The 19,806-nt window shown below is 49.3% G+C and overlaps 1 pseudogene; it reads left to right on the forward strand.

The window, feature by feature from the left end:
- Nucleotides 1–541: 541 nt before the first annotated feature.
- On the forward strand, nt 542–19,457 carry LOC129006154 (anthrax toxin receptor-like; annotated as a pseudogene).
- Nucleotides 19,458–19,806: the final 349 nt, after the last annotated feature.

Raw genomic sequence — 19,806 nt, forward strand, 5'->3', positions numbered from 1 at the left:
TCAGCTCCGAGAGGGCCCTGGGAATGGAGGTGCTGTGCCCCCGGTGCCTGCTTTTCAGAGCTCCACATCTTTGGGCAGCTTGGCCCAGGGACGCATAGGGAGGAGGATGTGCTGGAGGGACGGGTGGGAGGCCTGAGCCCACTCCACCGCCTTGTGTCCAGTCTTACTTGTGAGGACTCACCAGTGTTGACAGTCCTCCCTCTGGGTCTACCCCTGCCTGTCCCTGCATATCCACGCATGGATTAGCAGGCTGAACGCACACATTCCCCATCAGGAATCCACTCACTAACAGCTCCACAGTGACAGGCACATCAGGAGCAGCCCTCGGGCTCCAGCCTCACCAGTGGCCTTCATGCTCAGCCTCGGTGGTTCCTCTCCTTCAGCCAGCCATGTTCTCAGCACAGGCCCCCTCCCCTCCTTTCCCCTCCCCTCCCCTCCCCTCCCCTTCCTGCCCTCCCCTCCCCTCCCCTGCTCTCCCCATCTTTCTCTCTAAACAGAGCTCTAGATTTGGGGAAGGCCTGGGCAGCTTGTATTCCCACGGATGCCGCCCAAGTTCCCTTTATTGTGAAGAACACCCAGAGAAGAGTTCTTGTTGCTTGCACCCCATGTGGCCCTGGTTCTGAGCCAGGACTTTCTCTGAGCTCTCTAAACCTCACAAGTGCCCCCAGGGAGGGAGGCCCATTCTCTTTGCAGAGGTGTGGAGGCTGAGAATCTGAGCTGTGTGTGGATGTGCCCACAGTGCAGAGCCTGGAATTGGGGATAGAGGCTGTTGGGGATGGACCCGGGTCTCCTGTCCTTGCTCCTGCGCCTGCACCTCTCTTGGCTGCAGCACCCCCACCCTTGCCCATCATTGTACCTGGAGATTTTGTTGTCCTCACAGAAGCCCTGTGCTACAGGCGAGGTGTGCAGTGAGGGTGGGTTTGTCAGACAGTGGAAGCTTCCGGGACTTTCTTGGCAGGGCTCTTGGGCAGAGACTTTCAGCGGGGCCAGAAGAGGGGTTTGTAGTTCCCTTGGGAGCATCCCTTACCCCCGGCCCCACTGTTGTGCCTTGAGGTGGGACCACCTGTAGAGAAGGTGGAGTGGGCAGGTGGGCCTCCAAGTAGTGGGCACCAGGATGAGGCTACCCAGGCCCTCCCAGGCCTGGCATTCCTCTGTCCCTTAGGCGTGGTTCATATTGCTCTCTTTCTCCGCCAGGGCATTTTTCGCAACTGGCTCTATTTTGTGCTGCCCCTGCTGCTTGTGCCACTGCTGCTGTGTTGTGTCTGGCAGCTGTGCCGCAAGAAGGCAAGTGATTTTTGCCCACCCAGCCCTGGGGCCCAGGCACAGGCCTGCCCTCTGAGGGACTCTAACATGTGACTGCCCCATGATCCCGCCTGTGGGAAGTTTCCCTCAGCTCCCAGCTCATCACGTGAGCCTGGGGAGTTGCAGACCTGTCCACACGTTCCCAGAGCCTAGCAAGCCTGGGCTTCTGCAGGGCCTCCTGCCCCGGACTGGCCACAGAGAGCTGGCCTGGGATGTCCTGGACATGGGGTTGAGGCCTGCCCTGGCTCCTAGAGAGAAGTGACCCCAGAACCCCTGAAACCAGGGCTGCCTCAACAATCCAGACTTCTGGAAGCCTCAGATGGACAAGGGCCAGGAGGTGGCCTCTGTGTCGAGGGAGGAAGAGAGGGGCCCCCATGAGGTCCTGATGGCCCAAATGGAGGACGGTGCTGTAACCCCCAGCTGTCTGTGCCTTGAGGAACCAGCGTGGATCTTGGCACATGTCTGGTGTCTTCCCCATTCCTTCATCTGTCTTTACTGAGCTCCAGCTTCCCCTGGGCCCCGTGCTGGGCTGGTGTGGGACAGAACTGAAGCTCCCCACAGGCAGCTCACAGTCCTGGCTTGTCGGGGCTGAGGCTGAAATGTCCACCCCACAGAAGTGGGAAGGGCCCCCTGTAAGGCAGAGCAGGAGCCAAAAGCAGAGTTGGAGCCTGGGGAGGGGAGAGTGTCAGGGTTGCTGGAAGCTGGGGTGGAAGAAGCCAGCTCAGAGAGCTGCAGACAGAGGACAGAGCAGAGGGAGGAGAGGACAGAGCTCAGCCCCATCCCCAGGCTCCGGATGCGGGTGTGGCTCCATTTGGCCTCTCTGGATCCCTGTTTCCTGGCAGGGATGAGGGTTTGGCTGGGGTTAGCTTCTAGGGACTGCAGGGCTGAGGGGTGAAGGAGGCCTGGCGAGCACCCAGCTGGGAGGGACACCAGCCCAGTGAACACAGGGGCCAGGAGTCGGGGAGCAGGGTGTCGCTCACCTGGGCTGGGGACCCACACCAGGGGCCATAGGCAGTGGTGAGTAGCTGAGGCAGGAGGCCCTGAGCCTGGGATGGGGTGGGAACAGGCCTCCCTGGCCAAGGGTGGCCTCTGCAGTGCTGCAGAGTGGGCCCAGGGAAGCTGCATCTGCAACCAGGTGGATGTGGACAGTCACCTGCAAATGCTGGAACCATTGCACAGCCCCCAGGGCAGGCCTCCTCCAACAAGGCTGGCCTTGGGAGAACCAAGGCGACCGGGACGAAGTCGTTAGCATTTAGGGGAAGAGCCATGTCTGCAAACCGGGAAGAGTTTGCGTTTTTCTCACGTGAAGGATGGTCCCCTGTGGTGTGGGTTTCTCACTGGTCCTTTCATTCCCCAGACACACATCTGGGAGTGGCCGGCACTGTGCCCGGTGCTGAGGCAATGACACCATACCCTTGCTCTTAAGAGTTGTCTGAAAAGTCAGCAGACTATTGTTTTTTTTTTGTTTGTTTGTTTGTTTTTAGGAGCTAGAGCAGGAGATACCATCATCTCCACCACCACAACCTCCGCCTCCACTGCCTCCGCCCCCAGCTCCTGTAAACACTTGCCCCACTGTGATTGTTTGTTGCTGTAGGTGTCAAGGAGTGTTCTGGATGAGAAGGATAGAGGTGAGAAGCACAGTGGAGAGGGGCTGCAACCCCCAGGCTGGGACTGCGGGAAGAGGGGGCAGATGGGTCCCACTGCAGAGACCTGGGCCCTGGAGGAATGCAGGTTCTACAGGGGCTGGACTTTAGACACTTGATGCCAACAGCAACCAGGTGCCCACTTCACCCTCGTGTCCCAGTGGCAGGCATATATGAGGGCTACTGTCCCCCGCACCACCAGGTCTGTTCCCGCACATTGAACTTCCTCTCTAGAAGGATCCATGTTTCTGTACAGTGGCAGTTTTTGATGTCTGACTAGTCCCTGGTTCCCCCAGGGGTGCCTCAGCTCTGGCAGTGGCCCTGGGCTTTAGACCACCTGCCTGCAGGCGCATGGGTCAAGCAACCTGAGTCACAAAAGGTCATGCAGATCAGAAAAAAAAATAGAAATGACCAGTCCTGACACACATTCTCACCACCATGAACACTGCAAGGATGCCAGGGAAACCTGCCAGCCCGGGCAGCAGGATCTTCAGGCAGTGAGGAAAAGCTGTCACTGAGTGGGCTTGTCGCCTGCTGAGATGGGCTGACAGGTGCTGCAGGGAGGGGAGGAGGTGGAGGCCTGAAACTGCCCTCACAAGACACCTGTGCAGGAGCTCGAGCCCCAGAGCCAACACAACAGCCACTCTCCCGGAGGAAACCTTCTTCACGGGCAGGTCCAGGGCTCATCTTGCTGGGGGGAACCCAGCCAGGCAGCGGCAGGGGGCCCTGCACAGGGGTAGAGAGGGCGCCTGGGTGGCTGGTGTTGAGGGAGAAGGACCCCAGAGTTCCTGCCTGGCTCTGCCCCTCTCCCCCTTGGTCCTGGCTCTGTCTGTGGTCGGATCTCTTGCTTCCTCCTGGGAGGGTCAGGCTCCTCTGCAGCCTCAGTGGGCATCTAGGGAAGCCAGGCCTGTCTCTCCTCAGAGTGTGGGGCACATGTCTCCAGGGGCAGGAAGTCAGCTGCCAGCGGTCTGCGCTGCCTTGCAACACACGGCCCTCATCTCATCCCCACCGGAGCCCAGAAAGGCCTGACTGCAGCACCGAGTGGCCAAGGGGCTGCCCGCCGTGGGTCCTGGGCTGCTTTCTGGCCTGTTTTTCTCTGCCTTCCTCTTCTTTCTTCCCTGGTCTCAGGTACCTACTCGCTGAGTAGGGCATGGTCCTCTCACCTGCCTTCCCCTTGTGTGCCCCAGCAGCAAGGCTCCTTCTCCCTGCCATGAGCTCCTGCCCAGGCCGCCATTCTGGGCCCCCAGGCCTAACTCATGCTCCCCTTCAGGACCTCTGCTTGGAACCACAGGCTCCTCCCGCCTTTGGACTTTTCGTATGAATCTGCCCCTGGCTTTTCTTCTTCCTACAACCAAAGTACTTTTTTATCCGGATTCCAAAACTTTCTGTGGCCACAGTGACCATATCTCCAACATGCAACCCTGCCAGTCCCCTCCCCCAGGGAGAAATGGGAGCTTTGTCTGGGTGGGTTCCTTGGGACAGAGCCGTGGGGGGCTGCATGGCTTCATCATGGCCACGTTGCTTTTCAGGGCAATCTGGATACCTTTTGTGACCTCTCTCACCCAAGCTGCTGCCAGGTGCCATGGATGTGGTGTCAGCACAGGGGCCAGGTGAGCTGGGACACAGGGACACACTTGATGGACAGAAGGCCACTGCTTTTTCCCTGACTGCTGTCCTCTGGAATTGTGGCTCAGAGAGCCATGTCAGGCGTCTGCCAAAGAGGACAGCACAAGACACATAGAAACGGTGCCCATGGGCCTCCCAGCCCGTTTCTGGACACGGGACCATGCACTTCCTTTGCTGTCCCCTGGGGCCAGAAGTGCTGGTTGGGATGGCTGACAGCGTTGTTGGGGCAACATTGGTTCTAACAGGGAGTAAGGATTCCTTCCTGTATCATTGCCTTGGGACCATGGGGAGGACCAAATTGTTAAGATTTTCTCTTTGTAACTTATTATGAATGAGGACTAATAATTATTAATGAGGCCTCAGTAATATACGGAGTCCTCTGTGGGCCAGTTGCTAGCTTAGGCCATGCTTTCACTGTTTTCATCCTCCCAGTAACTGTACCTACGTGCTATTATTATCCAGTTTACTGAAGGGGCCTGAAGCTCTGAGATATTAAGTGGCATGTCCTTGCTCCTAAAGCCCACAAGTGATAGGGCTGGATGTGCACTGGGCCTGGCTCCTGCCCTTACTCTGCACTGCTCTCCTTTTGGATCAGCACCAAGGGGCTTCTCTGCCCAGGCCCTGGGTCCCTGGAGAGCCCTGCTACTGGCTGGACCTGGGGCTCATCTGCTTGTGCCTCCCACAGTCCAGCCTTTTATACCTGGAAGACGATCTCATCCCCAGGATTTATAGAGGGACCTGCACTGGCCAGACCTCCTGCATCAGGTCAGCACAGGCTGTCAGTGGCTGGGTGGCTGCACACTGAGAAGGCCTTGCAAGCTGCAAGCCTCTGGACGCTGCTGATAAGAAATGGGCCGGGAGCCCCCGGGAGGCGTGCTGACACCTGGCAGGGCATTGCTGGTGTCAGAGGCATGCAGGGCTCCTCCAGCCGCTGGGCTCCTGGCTCTGTGCCTCTGCACAGGGCTCTCAATCCCAGCCACGCTTGCACAGAAACCCATTCTCCATCCGAGGTCCCATAAGGCCTCTTCACGTTGCCACAGCCCGGTTCCAGTCACACAGCACTAGTCCAGCCTTATGCACTGAACAGCGAGATGCTCAGGCAGAAGGTACAGAGCTCGACTGCGGGGTGTGAAAACGGGCACCTCAAGCAGAGGGAAGGCAAGAGGCAGGAGGGTGGGCGTGGGAAAGGGCCAGAAATGGCCTTACTGCCCAGCGTGGTGAGACAGGGGATGGAGCAAGTCTCTGAAATTGTCCCATTCCCAAAAGCAGCTAAAGTTTGGGGGAGGGTGGCAAAGTAATTGCATTATGGAGGGCAGTTACCACTGCCCAGGGCTCTGCCAGGCCGTTTCCACTCTCACTGTGTGAAGTTCACCCTGAAATTCTCCAGCAGGAGAGACAATCTGTATTTTACTAATGGCAAAATAGAGGCCCAGAGTGGCCCAGAAAGTTGCCCAAGACCACAAGTGGCTGTCTCCAGGGCTATCAGAAATCAACCCCAGATCTGTCCCTAACCCAGGGAGGCCCATAGCTGTGGCTTGTAGACCTGGGCTCCCTTCTAGCTCCTCTGCCACCACCTAATTTGACCTTGTCCTTCCCAACTGTAGTCCTGAACACCCGGTTGAGTGTCTTGTAGAATTTCTGTCGGGTACCCAAGAATTCAGACAGGCTGACAGGAGTTCCTGTTCTCCTCTTTAAGGCTTCGGTGTGCTGGCCCCAGGGTCTAACGTGAATCATGCTCTAAAGAGGACGCGTCCCCCTGAGACCTTCAGCCCATTTCAGAGCCACAGGGTCAGCCTGTAAGCCTAGTCATGAGTGTACAGAGCCAGACACCAGCCAGGCTGCTGGCGAGCTCAGCAGCTTCCTGCTTGGAGACACTGGGAATGTGACCTTCCTGCCTGAGCCAGGGGGTCCCTGAGTGAGAAGGAGCCCTGAGGCTGGAGGAGAGAGAGTGCATCTCAGTGAGAACCCGTTGGAGACCAGGCTTGGGTGGGTGGCTCGGCCCCAGCCGGGCAGCCCAACTGCAACTGCAGGGCTGTGGAGGCATCAGTGAGACATCCTGCCAGGACAGGCGTAGGCTGTCTGTCTCTTCACTGCAGAGTGAAGAGGCCACCTGTGTGCTGCACACCCCTCTTCCAGGATCTCCCCTCAGACAGGGATTCACTCAGGCCCTCAGCAGGTTGGGGGATCCTGACAGAACCAGTGCATGCCTCTTTCTCCATCCATGCCCCGGCCTTGTGGGGAGGCTATTTCCAAACTCCTCTTCCTGACTTGGCATTGTGGGCTGACCTGGGGGTGTGATAAGCTCGGGAAGTTGATGAGCCTGCTCGACTGGAGTGTGCTGTCGAATTTAGAGGAGCTGCTGCCTTTTAAAACCTTGTTTAGTTTATTGTTTCAGCAAATCCAAACATTTTGCATTTCAACACATAATAATGCAGGACATTCTCAAAGGCTCAGTTTACCAAAAACCTCAGCATTTTTGTGGCAAAAGCAGTCAATCTTGTTTACTTTCAATTTTTGTTTTAAATTGAGTGTGTCTCCCTGCACCATCACCTTCATTCCCTGAATAAATTTTTTGATAGTGTCCTCTTCCAGGCCATCCCCACTACACACTCATACAAAATGAAGCAGCACGACTCCGAGGCTGTTGAGCCAAACTCTACCTCCCATCCATGCTGAGGATTCTCCTTCACCTTATCCTGTGGATGCTCATTATGTTAATGTTGATGTTAATGGGAAACAATATTACTCGATCCATCAGGAAAGTCAGGCTAATAGTGTGAAACCTTACACTCTGTCACCAAATAGAGTGCCCACGATGATATAACAGCCTTTCCAGTGAGTTTAATTTGTGTGCGCACCACAGCAGGAGGCCCTTTAGAAACCGGATCTCATTTCATTCTCACAACACCCAGGAAGACTCATAGCCATTCATATAGATCTTAAGGTGGGCCAGACACTGTTGCAAGTACATTCCACAAACTAATATATGCCGTAACTCTATTGTGGGGAGGAAGCTAGAGGCCCTACAAAGTTAGGTAACCTACCCAGGGTCACATAGCCAGGAAGCAATAGGACCAGCATCCAACAGCCTGGCTCCAGGTCCTTACTGTGTGCATGGCCACCTCTCTGTCCTGCAAGGTAGTCACTACTGTCTGCATTTCACAGCTGTGGACACCGAGGCTCTGATGTTTAGTGATAGGCTCAACGTGGCAGGGTTGTTGAGTGGTAGAGCCGGGCTATGAACTGACCTGAGGGGAGGCTCATGTCTGAGTCAGGTTCCACCCCATGTCCTGCTGTCAGAGTGATCTATGGAAACGCCTGCAAGTGCATCTTTCTTCAGTGCAAAATGTCACACAGCAGGTCCTTGAATAACGTCATTTCATTCAACGTCATCTGAACACCGAGTGAGAAATGATGATGCTGATGAGAAAAAAATCCATTCCCGGCTGAGGTCACTGTCTGTGGAGTTGGTGTGTGAAAAATGACATTGGTATTTTATTAGTAATTGTATCAAATCTGCAGATGGCTTTGGGTAGTACAATCACTTTAGCAATATTAACTCATCCAATTTGTGTAAATGGGATGTCTTTCCATTTGTTTGTGTCCTCGTCAATTTCTTTCATCAGTGTTTTATAGTTTTCCTTGTTGAGATCTTTCACCTCCTTGGACAAATTTATTTCTAGGTATTTTCTTTGTAGTTATTGTTAACGGGATTGCCTTCTTGATTTCTTTTCCAGCTCTGTTATTATTGGTGCTACTGAATTTTGTATGTTGATTTAACGATTTTTTAAAATTATAATAGAGATGAGCTTCTCACTATGTTGTCCAGGCTGGTCTCGAAATCTGGGCTCAAGCAATCCTTCCACCAAAATGCTGGGATTACATATGTGAGCCACTGCACCCAGACTCTGTGTTGATTTTGTATCCTGCAACTTTACTGAATTTGTTTGTCAGATCTAGAAGTTTTTTGGTGGAGTCTTTAGGTTTTTCTAAGTATAAAATCATGTCATTTGCCAAGAGGGAAAATTTGACTTCCTCTTTTCCAGTTTGGATGCCTTTTATTTCTTTCACTTGCCTGATTGCTCTGGCTAAGATATCCAGTACTATTTTGAATAGGAGTGGTGAAAGTGGGCATCCCTGCCTTGTTCCACTTCTTGGAGGGAAAGCTTTCAGCTTTTCCCCATTTCATATGATGTTAGCTGTGAGTTTGTCATATGAGGCCATTATTATGTTGAGGTATATTCCTTCTATGCCTAATTTGTCAAGAGTTTTTGTCAAAAAGCATTTTTTTTTTATTTTATCAAATGCTTTTTCTGCATCTATTGAGATGATCATATGGTTTTTGTCCTTCATTCTGTTGATGTGATATATCATGTTTATTGATTTGTGTATGTTAAATCATCCTTGCATCCCCAGAGTAAATCCCACTTGATCATGGCGGGATTATCTTTTTGATGTGCTGTTTCATTCAATTTGCTGGTATTTTGTTGAGGATATTTTGTGTCTGTGTTCATCAGGGTTATTGGCTTGTAGTTTTCCTTTTTTGTTGTGTTCTTGTTTGGTTTTGGTATCAGGATACTGCTGGCCTCATAGAATGAGGCCTCTTCCATTTTTTAGAATAACTTGAGGAAAATTTGCATTAGTTCTTCTTCACAAGTTTGGTAGAATTTGGCAGTGAAGCCATACAGTCCTGGGCTTTTCTTTGTTGGTAAATTTTCACATTTCTGATTCAATCTTGCAGTCATTATTGGTCTGTTCACGTTTTCTGATTCTTCTTGTTTCAATCTTGGTAGGTTGTAAGTGTCCAGGAATTTATCCATTTTCTATAGGTTTTCTAGTTTTTTGGCAAATAATTGTTCACAATAGTTTTTGATGTGTTCTGTATTTCTGTAGTATTAGTTACTATGTCTTCTTTTTCATTTCTGATTTTGTTTATTTGGGTCTTATCTCTTTTTTTCTTAGGTAGCCTAACTAGCGGTTTATCCATTTTATCTTTCCAAAAAACCAACTTTGCTTTTCATTGATTCTTTGTATTTTTAGCCCATTTCATTTAGTTCTACTCTGATCTGATCTTCATTGTTTCTTTCCTTACACTAATTTTGGGTTTGGTTTGCTCTTGCTTTTCTAATTCCTTGAGGTATGTCATTAGATTGCTTACTTGGAATGTTTCTACTTCTTTGATGTAAGCCTTTATTGCTACAAACATCTCTCTTAGGCATTGCTTTTGCTGTATACCATATGTTTGGGTATGTTGTGTTTCCATTTTCATTTTCTTCAAGAAATGTTTTGATTTCCTTTTTAATTTCCTCATTGACACAATGGTTGTTCAGAATCACATTGATTAATTTCCATGTACTTGTACATTTTCCAAGTTCCTCTTGTTATTCATTTCTAGCTTTATTCCATGATGGTCTGAGAAGATATTTGGTATGATTTTGATATTTTAAAAATTTGTTGAGACTTGTTTTGTGACCTGACATATGGTCTATCTTGGATAATGTTCTATTTGCTGATTAGAAGAACATATATTCTGCAGTTGTTGGATGAAATATTCTGTAGATGTCTCCTAGGTCCATTTGTTCTAAGCTGTAGGTTAAATTTATTTTTTCCTTGTTGGTTTTCTTTGTAGATGACATGTCTAATGGTGAGAGTGAACTGTTGAAGTCCCCAACAATTACTGTATTGAAGTCTATTAGGTTTAATAATATTTGCATTATATATATGGGGGCTCTGGTGTTGGGTGCATATATGTTTAGAATTGTTATATTTTCTTGCTGAATTGATCCCTTTATCATTATATAGTATGACCTTCTTTGTCACTTTTTAATGCTTTTGTCTTAAAGTCTGTTTTATCTGATATAAGTATAGCTGCTTCTACTCACTTTTGGTTTCTATTTGTGTGATATATCTTTTTTCATTCCTTTCCTTTTAGTCTATATGTGTTTATATGTGAAGTGAGTTTCTTGTATGCAGCATATAGTTGGGGCATTTTCCAAATTCATTCAGCCAGATTTTATCTTTTAAGTGGAAAATTTAATCAGTTTACATTCAAGGTTATTATTGATATATGAAGACTTATTTCTGTCATTTTGTTAAATGTTTTCTGATTGTTTTGTATATTTTTCCTTTCTTTCTCTCTTGTAGTTTATCATCATGGTGTAATGGTTTTCTATAGTGGTAACATTTGAGTTCTTTTTCTTGTTTCTGTGTTTACTCTACCAGCAAGTTTTAGACTTTTGTATGTTTTCATGATGGTAGCTGTCATTCATTCACTTCCAGGCATAGGACTCTCTTAAGTATTTCTTCTAAGGCTGGTCTAGTGATGATGAATTCCCTCAGGTTTTGCTTGTGTGAAAAAAACTTTATTTCACATTTTTAAAAAATAAATAATAATGTTGTTAGGTATAGTATTATTGGCTGACAGGTTTTTTCCCCCCTTTTTAGGGGGGAAATATATTATCCCATTCTCTCCTGTATTATCCCATTCTCTCCTGGCCTATAAGGTTACTGCTGAGAAATTAACTGTTCGTCTGATCGGGCTTCCTATATATGTGACCAGAGCTTTTTCCTTTCTCTTACTCTTTTTAGAATTCTCTGTTTGACTTTTGACAGTTTGCTATAATGTGCTGTGAAAAAGACCTTTTGAGGTTTTAATTACTTGTGAATTTCTAAACTTCTTGTATCTGAATGTTAAATCTCTCACTAAATTTGGGAAGTTTTCAGCTATTATTTTGTTAATCAGGTTTTCTATACCTTGGGTCTCTTCACCATTTGAAACACCCCAAATTTCTGTTTTTGGTTGTTTTATAGTGTCCCATATGTTATGTAGGTTTAGTTCATTGTTTTTTATTCTTTTGTGTGAGTAGGGAGTGGGGAGGGGGGCTCTGGCTGGGTTATTTCAAAAGGCCTGCCTTCAAGTTCTGAGATGCTTTCTTCTTTTTGCTCCACTCTACTGTGGAAGCTCTTGAATAAATTTTTATTTTATTCATTGAATTCTTCACTTTCAGAATTTCTGTTTGATTCTTTTTTCTATTATATCTATTTCTCTGGTGAATTTTTCATTCATATCCTCAGTTGATTTCTAACTTTTTGTATTATATCCTCTTGCATCTTACTGAGCTTTTATAATATCATTTTTAAAAATTATTTTTCCTACATTTCATAAATTTTTTTTCCAGTGAAATCTGTTGCTAAATAATTATTGTAATCTTTTGGAAGTGTCATATTTCCTTGTTTAGTCATGTTTCTTGTGTTTTACATTGATATCTGCACATCTTTTGTAACAGTTGCTTCTTCATACATTTTGGATTGGCTTTTTCCTGAAGATGTATCCATGGTTTTTATTGGGTAGGACACTTTAGCTTTGCTTCTAAGTGTGTGAAGTAATGTAGTCTCTCTATGATTTCTTTACCTCTAAGCAGTATCAGCGGTGTGTGATTTCCCTAGTGGCTTAGGCTGTGGTTGTTAGTGGAGGCTATGAGGATGTTTTGCTGGGGTTGGGGATGTTAGGTGGGTGTGCTCTCAAACCCTGATGGTGGCAGTGGCAGGGTAAGTGTACCTGTCCTTGTGACCCCAGGCAGTGTACACAGGCACTAGTGTCAGCAGGTACAAATGGGCCAGTTCTTAGGCCTCCATGTGGCTGGCTTGGGTGCTGGCAGTCATAGTGATAGGCCTGGCCAGTGGGCAGGTCCCTCCCTTGGCAGCATGTGTGGAGTGAGTGTTGACAATAGCAACAACACAGCAACCCTAAGGCTCTGAAGCAACATACATCAGTGTTAGTGATGGCTGGGTTGGCCAGTTCCCTAAACCCGAAGTGGTACATGCAAATGGATGCTGGCTGTGGTGGTAGTGGTAGGCTGAATGGGTCCATCATCAGGCCCCTAGGAGGAGTGCATAGAGCCCAGCAATGGTGAACAGAGTGGGGGTAATCCCTAGGCCCCCAGGCAGTGTGCTTGGGCACTGAAGTAAGCAGTGTCAAGGTGGGTGTATCCTCAGGCCCCTCAATGGAACACTCAGGTGACGGCTGTGGTTGGCAAAATGGAGGAGTCCCCAGGCCCACTGGCAGAGTGCTCAAGTGGCTGTGGCAGTGGCAGCAGTGGGCCAGGGGAAACTGTCCTCAGGGTATGTGCAAATGGCTGGGCCATAGGCAGGTTGCTTACAGTGGCTCCAGCCATAGGCAGGAGTTCTCAGGCTCTGGGAAGTGTGAGATTCAGCCCCCAGCTGTTGTGGGGTGGTAGCAGCAGTGGTAGCCTCAGCAACAGGGAAAACCAGTAATAAAGGGCATGTAAGTATGCAGTGGCTCTGCTGCTGAAAAGGGCAAAGTCACTGTCAAGTGGCATGTGCTTTGGCCCCAGTGACAGCAACAACAGATGCAGTGAGCAGTAGCAGACCCTGCCCTCAAGGCATGTGCATGGCAGCCTTACTGCTGGGGTGGGAACAGGGTTGCAGTCCATGATAACTGCCCCAGGTAGACAGGTTTCAAGCTCTAAGCAACCCACACTTTGGCTCCTTTTTCTCTGAGGGCAGCCTCTCAGCACACTGGGGAGGCAGCCTCCCAATTGTGCTTGCACTGTCCATTCCCCAAGATGCAGGACACTGTGTGTGCTAGAGTGCTAGGGAGGTTTTGCTGGGTCCAACTGGCATTGCGCTACTGAAGCCCTACAGGTGAACACAGGGAGATGTCAGTGGAACTCTAGGGATGTGGAAATGCAGGGGCTGTTGGTTTCCAGTGCAGGACGGACTCTGGTGGTGGCTGGGCTCTCCAAATGGCAGAGAGCTACAGCTGTCTAAGACCTGGGGACTGGGACCCACATGAGCTCCCTCTGAAGCAATGCTGTTACATGGTCTCTAGGCACCTTCATATGCTAGCCTCAGGGCCTATGAGGGTTGAGGGGTTTTCCTTTGGCTATGGTTATAAAATCCATGGTCAGAATGTCAACCGCTGTGGATCTCTCACTTACCTTTTTCTTGCACTAGGGAGCCACTCTGGGTTCCCAGCCAATCCCAGCCAAGCTTGCTGCCTCACTTTCTTCCATTTTCATGCCTCAGTTATTTCCCATCATTTATCTATTGAATTCCAGTGTTCGCTCTTAGATGTTCTTGAAGTGTGATTACTTGCTATTTTTATTTTTCTTTGTGGAGGAGGTGAGTTCTTGATGGCTCTAGTCAGCCATCTTGAAGCCTCTCCAGCCTTTTGCAGTTTTACTTATCTTCTGACACCAAATCTGTTAAAAGAAAAATTTAAACAAATTAAATGTAACAGAGTTTAACTGATCAAGAAAAAAAATGTGTATCAGGCAACATCAGAATCAGAACAGATTCAGAAAGAGTCTGTGGCTACCATATGGTCAGATATGATGTATGGTCAGAAAAAGAAATGACATTCAGAAAATGAAAATGAAGTACAAACATCTAGATAAGTTACACCTTGGCATTTGCCTTATTTGAACATGGTTTGAACAATTGGCTCCCTGTGAGTGGTTGAAGCATGGCTGCTGTGATTGGCTAAGACTCAGCTACTGTTACAGAAGCAGACTTCTCATTTAGGGTTTCAGTTTGTTAGGTTGCAATTCATGTGTGAGAACTCAAGTATGCAATTACAGAGGTTTTCTTAGGTCAAATTTAGTTTGATTTAACACAAATGTTTTTGTAAACTTTGGCAAGCTATTGGGAAAAAGCTCAAATAAAAGCCTTATTTCATAATACACTAAAATATATACAAAATAATTTAAATATATATGAGATTTTATATATATACACATATATAATTACTAATAATAACTAGAATAAAAACAAGTTTGATTTCATTATCCATGAATCCTTATTCTAGAGGTCTAGATAAGCATAAAAGCAGTGGAAAATTTTTTATTTTTTCCTTAATTTCAAGACCAGCTTTGTCACAAGGAAAAATGTTCAAAGGAAAATATTCACAGATTTATTCATATTCATTAATTCAGCAAAAATGTATTCCACATCAGGTGCTGGGATGACAAAATGAACCAGACGAAGAATGTCTCACTTTCATGGCAGGGTTTACATTTTCTTAGGGAGAGTCAGACGGTGACAGATACTGTCCAAAGGATTAAAAGTCATTAATGTGTCAACAAATGCCTGGTTGGCCAGAGAAGACTCTTTGGGGAGAAAAGGAGAGGAAGAGGGAGGGAGTGACAGTTAAACTGAGAAAAAATGATAAGAACTCAGTGGAGTAAAAATCCGGGGGATTCCTTTCAAGCAGAAGATACAGCCAGTGTGAATATCTTGGGGCAGCTTGGAGTTGGTGAACCAAAGGTAGGAAATCAAATATTGTCCTTGTCAATCTGTTCATGATGATAGTCAGTGTCACATGGATGCAGGGTGTGGAAGACAGGCACACACCAGCCTTGCAGGTCAGTGTTGACAGGAGTATGTTTTCCACAAGTAGTTGTTGTCTTGCATCTGGGTTCACAGATACAGGGCTCTCTGTTGAATGAATGAATGAGTATTTCTAGTGAGACACGGTCCTTTGAATATACTTTTGGTTGTTTTTCTGCTTCACAAGGAAACATTTCAGATATGACATATATGAACAGGAATCTGTTTTGGGCATAACTGTGGAGAAGTGGGCATTTCCAAGGGTAATCATAGAAGAACATGGTTCAGAGTGGCTTAGCTTCTCCAACTTTCACCTTTCTTTTCTCAAAAATAAGGATAAAATGAAATGGAGATATAAAGAATGCTAGACCATGCTATGGCAAGGCTAAGAGAATGGCAAGGTGAGCCTGTATAGCCAGATCCAATCCAGGCCTGTCTGCCAGTGTTCTGCATCTGGTGGCAGTTGCCCACTCCAGCATCAGGATGGATGTGGACGGTTCTGGCTCATCAGCTGTCCGGGACACCAGGAGAGCACCAGCACATCTAAGAACCTCCTGTGCAAATACATGCCAGACTCCTCTTAGTGCTTGACAGAGAGAATACTGAGAGGGGAACCTACCCTTTATCTCTCATCCTGTTGTGGAGAAGAGGTGGCCCGCTGTGTCCCCACCTTGCTCACCCTCTCTCCTCACACCTGGAAAGATGACCACCTTAGCCCCCAACCCAGGAAAAGCATTGATGACCCATTATTTGTGTCTCAGTGTTTCTGCAGGGCTTTACTCTGAGAAGTGAAGAAGAATAGGTGTGTAAAGCGCCTAGCACAGAAAAAGAAAGAGGAGCTCTGGAAATAAAGAAAGAGAAACATAAGGAGAAGGAAGGAAGACAATACAGAGTCTGAAGTTGGAATGTCCCTGGGAGGACTTCTGTCTTGCCTAGGGACGCAGCACTGGTGTCAAAATTGATGGAAGGCAGGGAGAAATGAGTGGTCGGCAGTCAGCAGGCCCCTGGCACCCTGGAACCCCATAGCTGGCACCTCCTCCTCCCACAAAAACGAGAACAGGCAGCCCCTCACAATGTCACCACAGATCCCCCAGCCTGGGTTGGCAGTGCCAGGAGGAGGGGCCATCTCCTTCTGGGAGTGGCATTATCATTTCTGGTTCCCACTATGCCTCCTAACCACGCCAGAAGAAGGTTTGAACACAATGGCCTTACTGCACACAGGGATTGCTCAGAGGCAAGAGGGTTGAAGCTGAGGCCTGTGTGGACAGAGCAGAGAACTGACCAGCAGGTGAGATCTTGCCTGGGCCTTATAGTCTGGGTGGTGCCAGGAGGAGTGAGGTGGGGCTTTGAGCCCCCCTAACAGAGCCACCTCTGTGAGGCCAGGATGGTGGCTGAGACATCCTGATGAAGTGTCCTGTGTTCTGGGTCCAGTTGGCCTGTGGTCAGGGGGCAGTGGCGGATGGGATACAGTACTGAGACTTCTTGGTCTCAAAGGAGAAGTGGAGAGAAATTGTCCCTGTGCCTCCAGGCTGAGGTCTGGGCCAAGCCGGTGGACTCTCTGGTTGCTCTTGCTCTGTGCTCAGCTTTGAACTTGTGTGTGACCTGGGGCAGGGAAGTTGAGCATTTCATGATGTGAAGGAGTCCCCAACTCTGTGCTGCAAGGAAAGAGAGAGGCTGTCTGGAGAAAGAGAAAGAGGCTCAGCTCTAGTGCTCTGGGGCTTTGGGACCAGGGTGCTCCCCTTCAGGGAAGGCAGCTTGTCAGAGGCAGCATCAGAGCTGAGGCTGAGGCACAGGATGGCTGGGCTTGGACGTGCAACATGGAGAGGTGAGGAGCAGAGCCCTTAAGGCAGAGTAACAGAGCCCTCAAGGCAGAGGAGCGAGGGAAGGTGCCAGGGTATGGCCAGTTCTTCTTGTAGCTGGGCTGTGATTGCCTGAAGGCAGGGTGTGGAGACCCCAGGAGCCTGGCAGGGACGGTATGATGTGCAGGCTGGGTGGAGGGACTAGATTCTGCCAGCAGTGTAGAGCTTCTCTGGAGGGTGTGAGCTGGGAGAGAAGATGGTCCTGGGAGGACTAAATTTGGGGATGGGTGGAGCCAGGGAGAGCAGGCTGACACACTTGGATTGTACTAAGAAGGAAGCCTGAATCCCTGAAAAGGTGGCAGGAGCCCAATCGGGCACGGAGGAGGGTGGACAGGCAGCTGCAGACACAGGTGGCTCAGGACAGGGTCTGAGGAGGCACCAGGGGAAAGTGAGCATCATCCTGGATGGGGACTAGCAGGGCAGGGGCAGGAGAGGGCAGATCCCAGGACAGGGCCTAGAGGGGAGAAGGGCCCCTCTCAGTAAGAGAGAGACTGTTTCCGTAAGAGAATCCAGCATTTGAGGCATTTGTCACTCACATGCCCAAGGGGAGGCTTTATGCATGAATGACAAGTTCAAGCAAGCTCAAAGTCTGCATGCTCTGGAGAACAACTTTGAGGAATAGAGGGTTTCCTTGGGACCATCAGGCTGAGACTGGCCTGGCAGGGGACCCCTGAGATTCCAGGCAGCCTGGGAAGGGTGGCCTTGAGTAGAGAAGGAGCTGAACAGGCCCCATGCCAGGGAAACTACAGGCATTGATGGGCTGGTGCCTCTGCCGTGGTCTGTGGGCATCATCAGCGCCACATCACAGATGGGGAGGTCGAGGCAAAGTGGCATATCCACAGGCATCCTCGGAGCCTGCTGCAGCCCTCCAGCCACAGATGCTGAAGGGGATGCAGTTACAGTCCTCACGCATGCAGTGCAGGGACGGGCACATCTACAAGGACATGGCATTTCCCACAACGGGCTCAGCCTTCTGTCAGGACATGACCAGAAAGACCAAGAAGGGTGGTACTTTAGCTGGGAGCAAGGATAAGGGGCTTCCTGGAGGAGGCCACTCTGGAGCTGAGTCTGAAAAGGTGAGCAGCAGTTCACTAGGCAGACAAGGTTAGGAAGAGCATTCCAGAAACAGAGGACATGGTATACAAATTGAGAAATGGGAGAGCTGAGGGGCTCTGAGAAAGATTGTTATCTAATTCGTTGCCTGCTAAGCCCCAAGAGAACAGCCTTGGGGAAACCTAACAATTCTCCTTGAAAAGGCCAGGCTTTCAATTTGCTTCATGCTTACAAGATGGCTTCTGGAGCTCCAGCCATCACACTCATACTCCAGGCAGGAAGAAGAAGGAAAAAGGGAAAGGAACCTTCTTTAAAGCAATGCCCAACAAATCCTATTTATTTGCTAGAATGCATTCACATGGCCATGCTGCTCAGCAAGGGAGACCAGGAAAAGGTCATTTTACGCTGAGTACATTTCCTCTCTTAACAAAATCAGGTCTCGATAGTAAGGAAGACAGGAAGAATGGACTTAGGGTGACAAATCCGTGTTTAGTATTGCTGGACCCATTTGAGAGATGGAAAAGCCATTCCCAAGAGGCTGAGTGACTTGCCTGTGGTCAGAGGCTAGATTGAACCCCAGTCCCTTTGACCTTAATTAGAGTGACCCTGAGGGCCTTTTTGAAAGGCCCTATCAAGTCTTTAGACAGGGTTGCCCCAATCATGAGCATAAGAAGCCAGCAGAGAGAAAGGCATCACAGACTAACACAAAGACAATCTCTGTGTGGCTTGCAACTGTGTGGGTGGTGCGTTGGCTACACTGGTGTGTGCCCAGGATGAAAGCAAAGCAGCTGGTTTTGCAAGACAGAATTAGCTGTTCCTACAGGTCTGGATCATCCTCTTCCCAAACCAAGGGAACCATGGAGCTGCTGCCTTCTCAGCTCATCACCCACCCAAGGGTCCTTGGAGCCAGCCTTGAGGGCTGTGGTGAGCACTCATCCCTTCCACATGCTCACTAGAGCCTTCCGGGCCATGCTGGGGTATAGAGGTAATTGGGGCCTCCTCCTGGCTACTAGGAGGAAGAAGACAAGTTCAACCCCAAGTGAGGCAGTACAGAATCAGAGAACTAGGGCTGCCTGGAGAGGCAGGGGGGACTTTTGACACTTGAGCTAGGTCTGGAAGGAGGAGTCTAGGCTGGAGGCAGCACCCAGGGGAGAGAGGAGGAGCACAGCAAGGCCCACCCTGTGGGTCCCAATGGGTCCTGGCCCCTCCCCTTGAGCCAGGCAACCGCAGCCTTCTGAGCCCAATTCCAATGCCGTCACAGTGACCTTCTCTCTCTTCTCTTCCCTATGGGGTAGGTACCTCAGCTTAGCCCTTGCACAGTCCCAATGCACACAGGGTCCCTGCTGCCCAAGGATCTGCTTTCCACACAGCCAGGAGTGCCTTTCCCTACCATAGGCTCCCTGCAGCCCAAGGATCTGCCTGAGACACAGCCTGGAGTACTCTTCCCAAGCACAGACTGCAACCCAGCCGGGAGTGCCTCTCCCTCACCTGCTCCTCCAGGTGCCACCTCCTCTCCACTAGGTGCCTGAGGCCTCCCTGCAGGATGCTGCCGCTGCTCCCTGCTCTTCTCAGGCACACTTCAGAACCCTCTTTGTCACTGCCTCCCCCAGACCCTAACTTCTAAGGCACCAAACACCCAAGATTAACAGGCCTTTGTTGCTGAACTGGACATATACATTGAGTCTTTGTTTATGGTCAAAGTTGTTGAATTCTTGCTGATCAACCAAAGAGTTTGTCACCAGGGAGCTTGTCCTCTGAATGAGCTGGATTTATACTGCACCTGCCAGAACACAGTGCCCTGGTGCCGTGGGGGTGCCAGGCATGGATGCATTCCACTTCTAACAGCCCCAACTTCATCTGTCACCAAGGGGTGGGACCATGAGGTCTTAGGCCAAATTCCTCTCTAAAAAAAGACCCCAAAGTCTTTGAAATATGAATTCAATGCTGTATCTCCCTCCCTTGCTTTTTTGCAA

Source organism: Pongo pygmaeus, chromosome 8 (genome assembly GCF_028885625.2).
Source record: "Pongo pygmaeus isolate AG05252 chromosome 8, NHGRI_mPonPyg2-v2.0_pri, whole genome shotgun sequence".
NCBI lineage: Eukaryota > Metazoa > Chordata > Mammalia > Primates > Hominidae > Pongo > Pongo pygmaeus.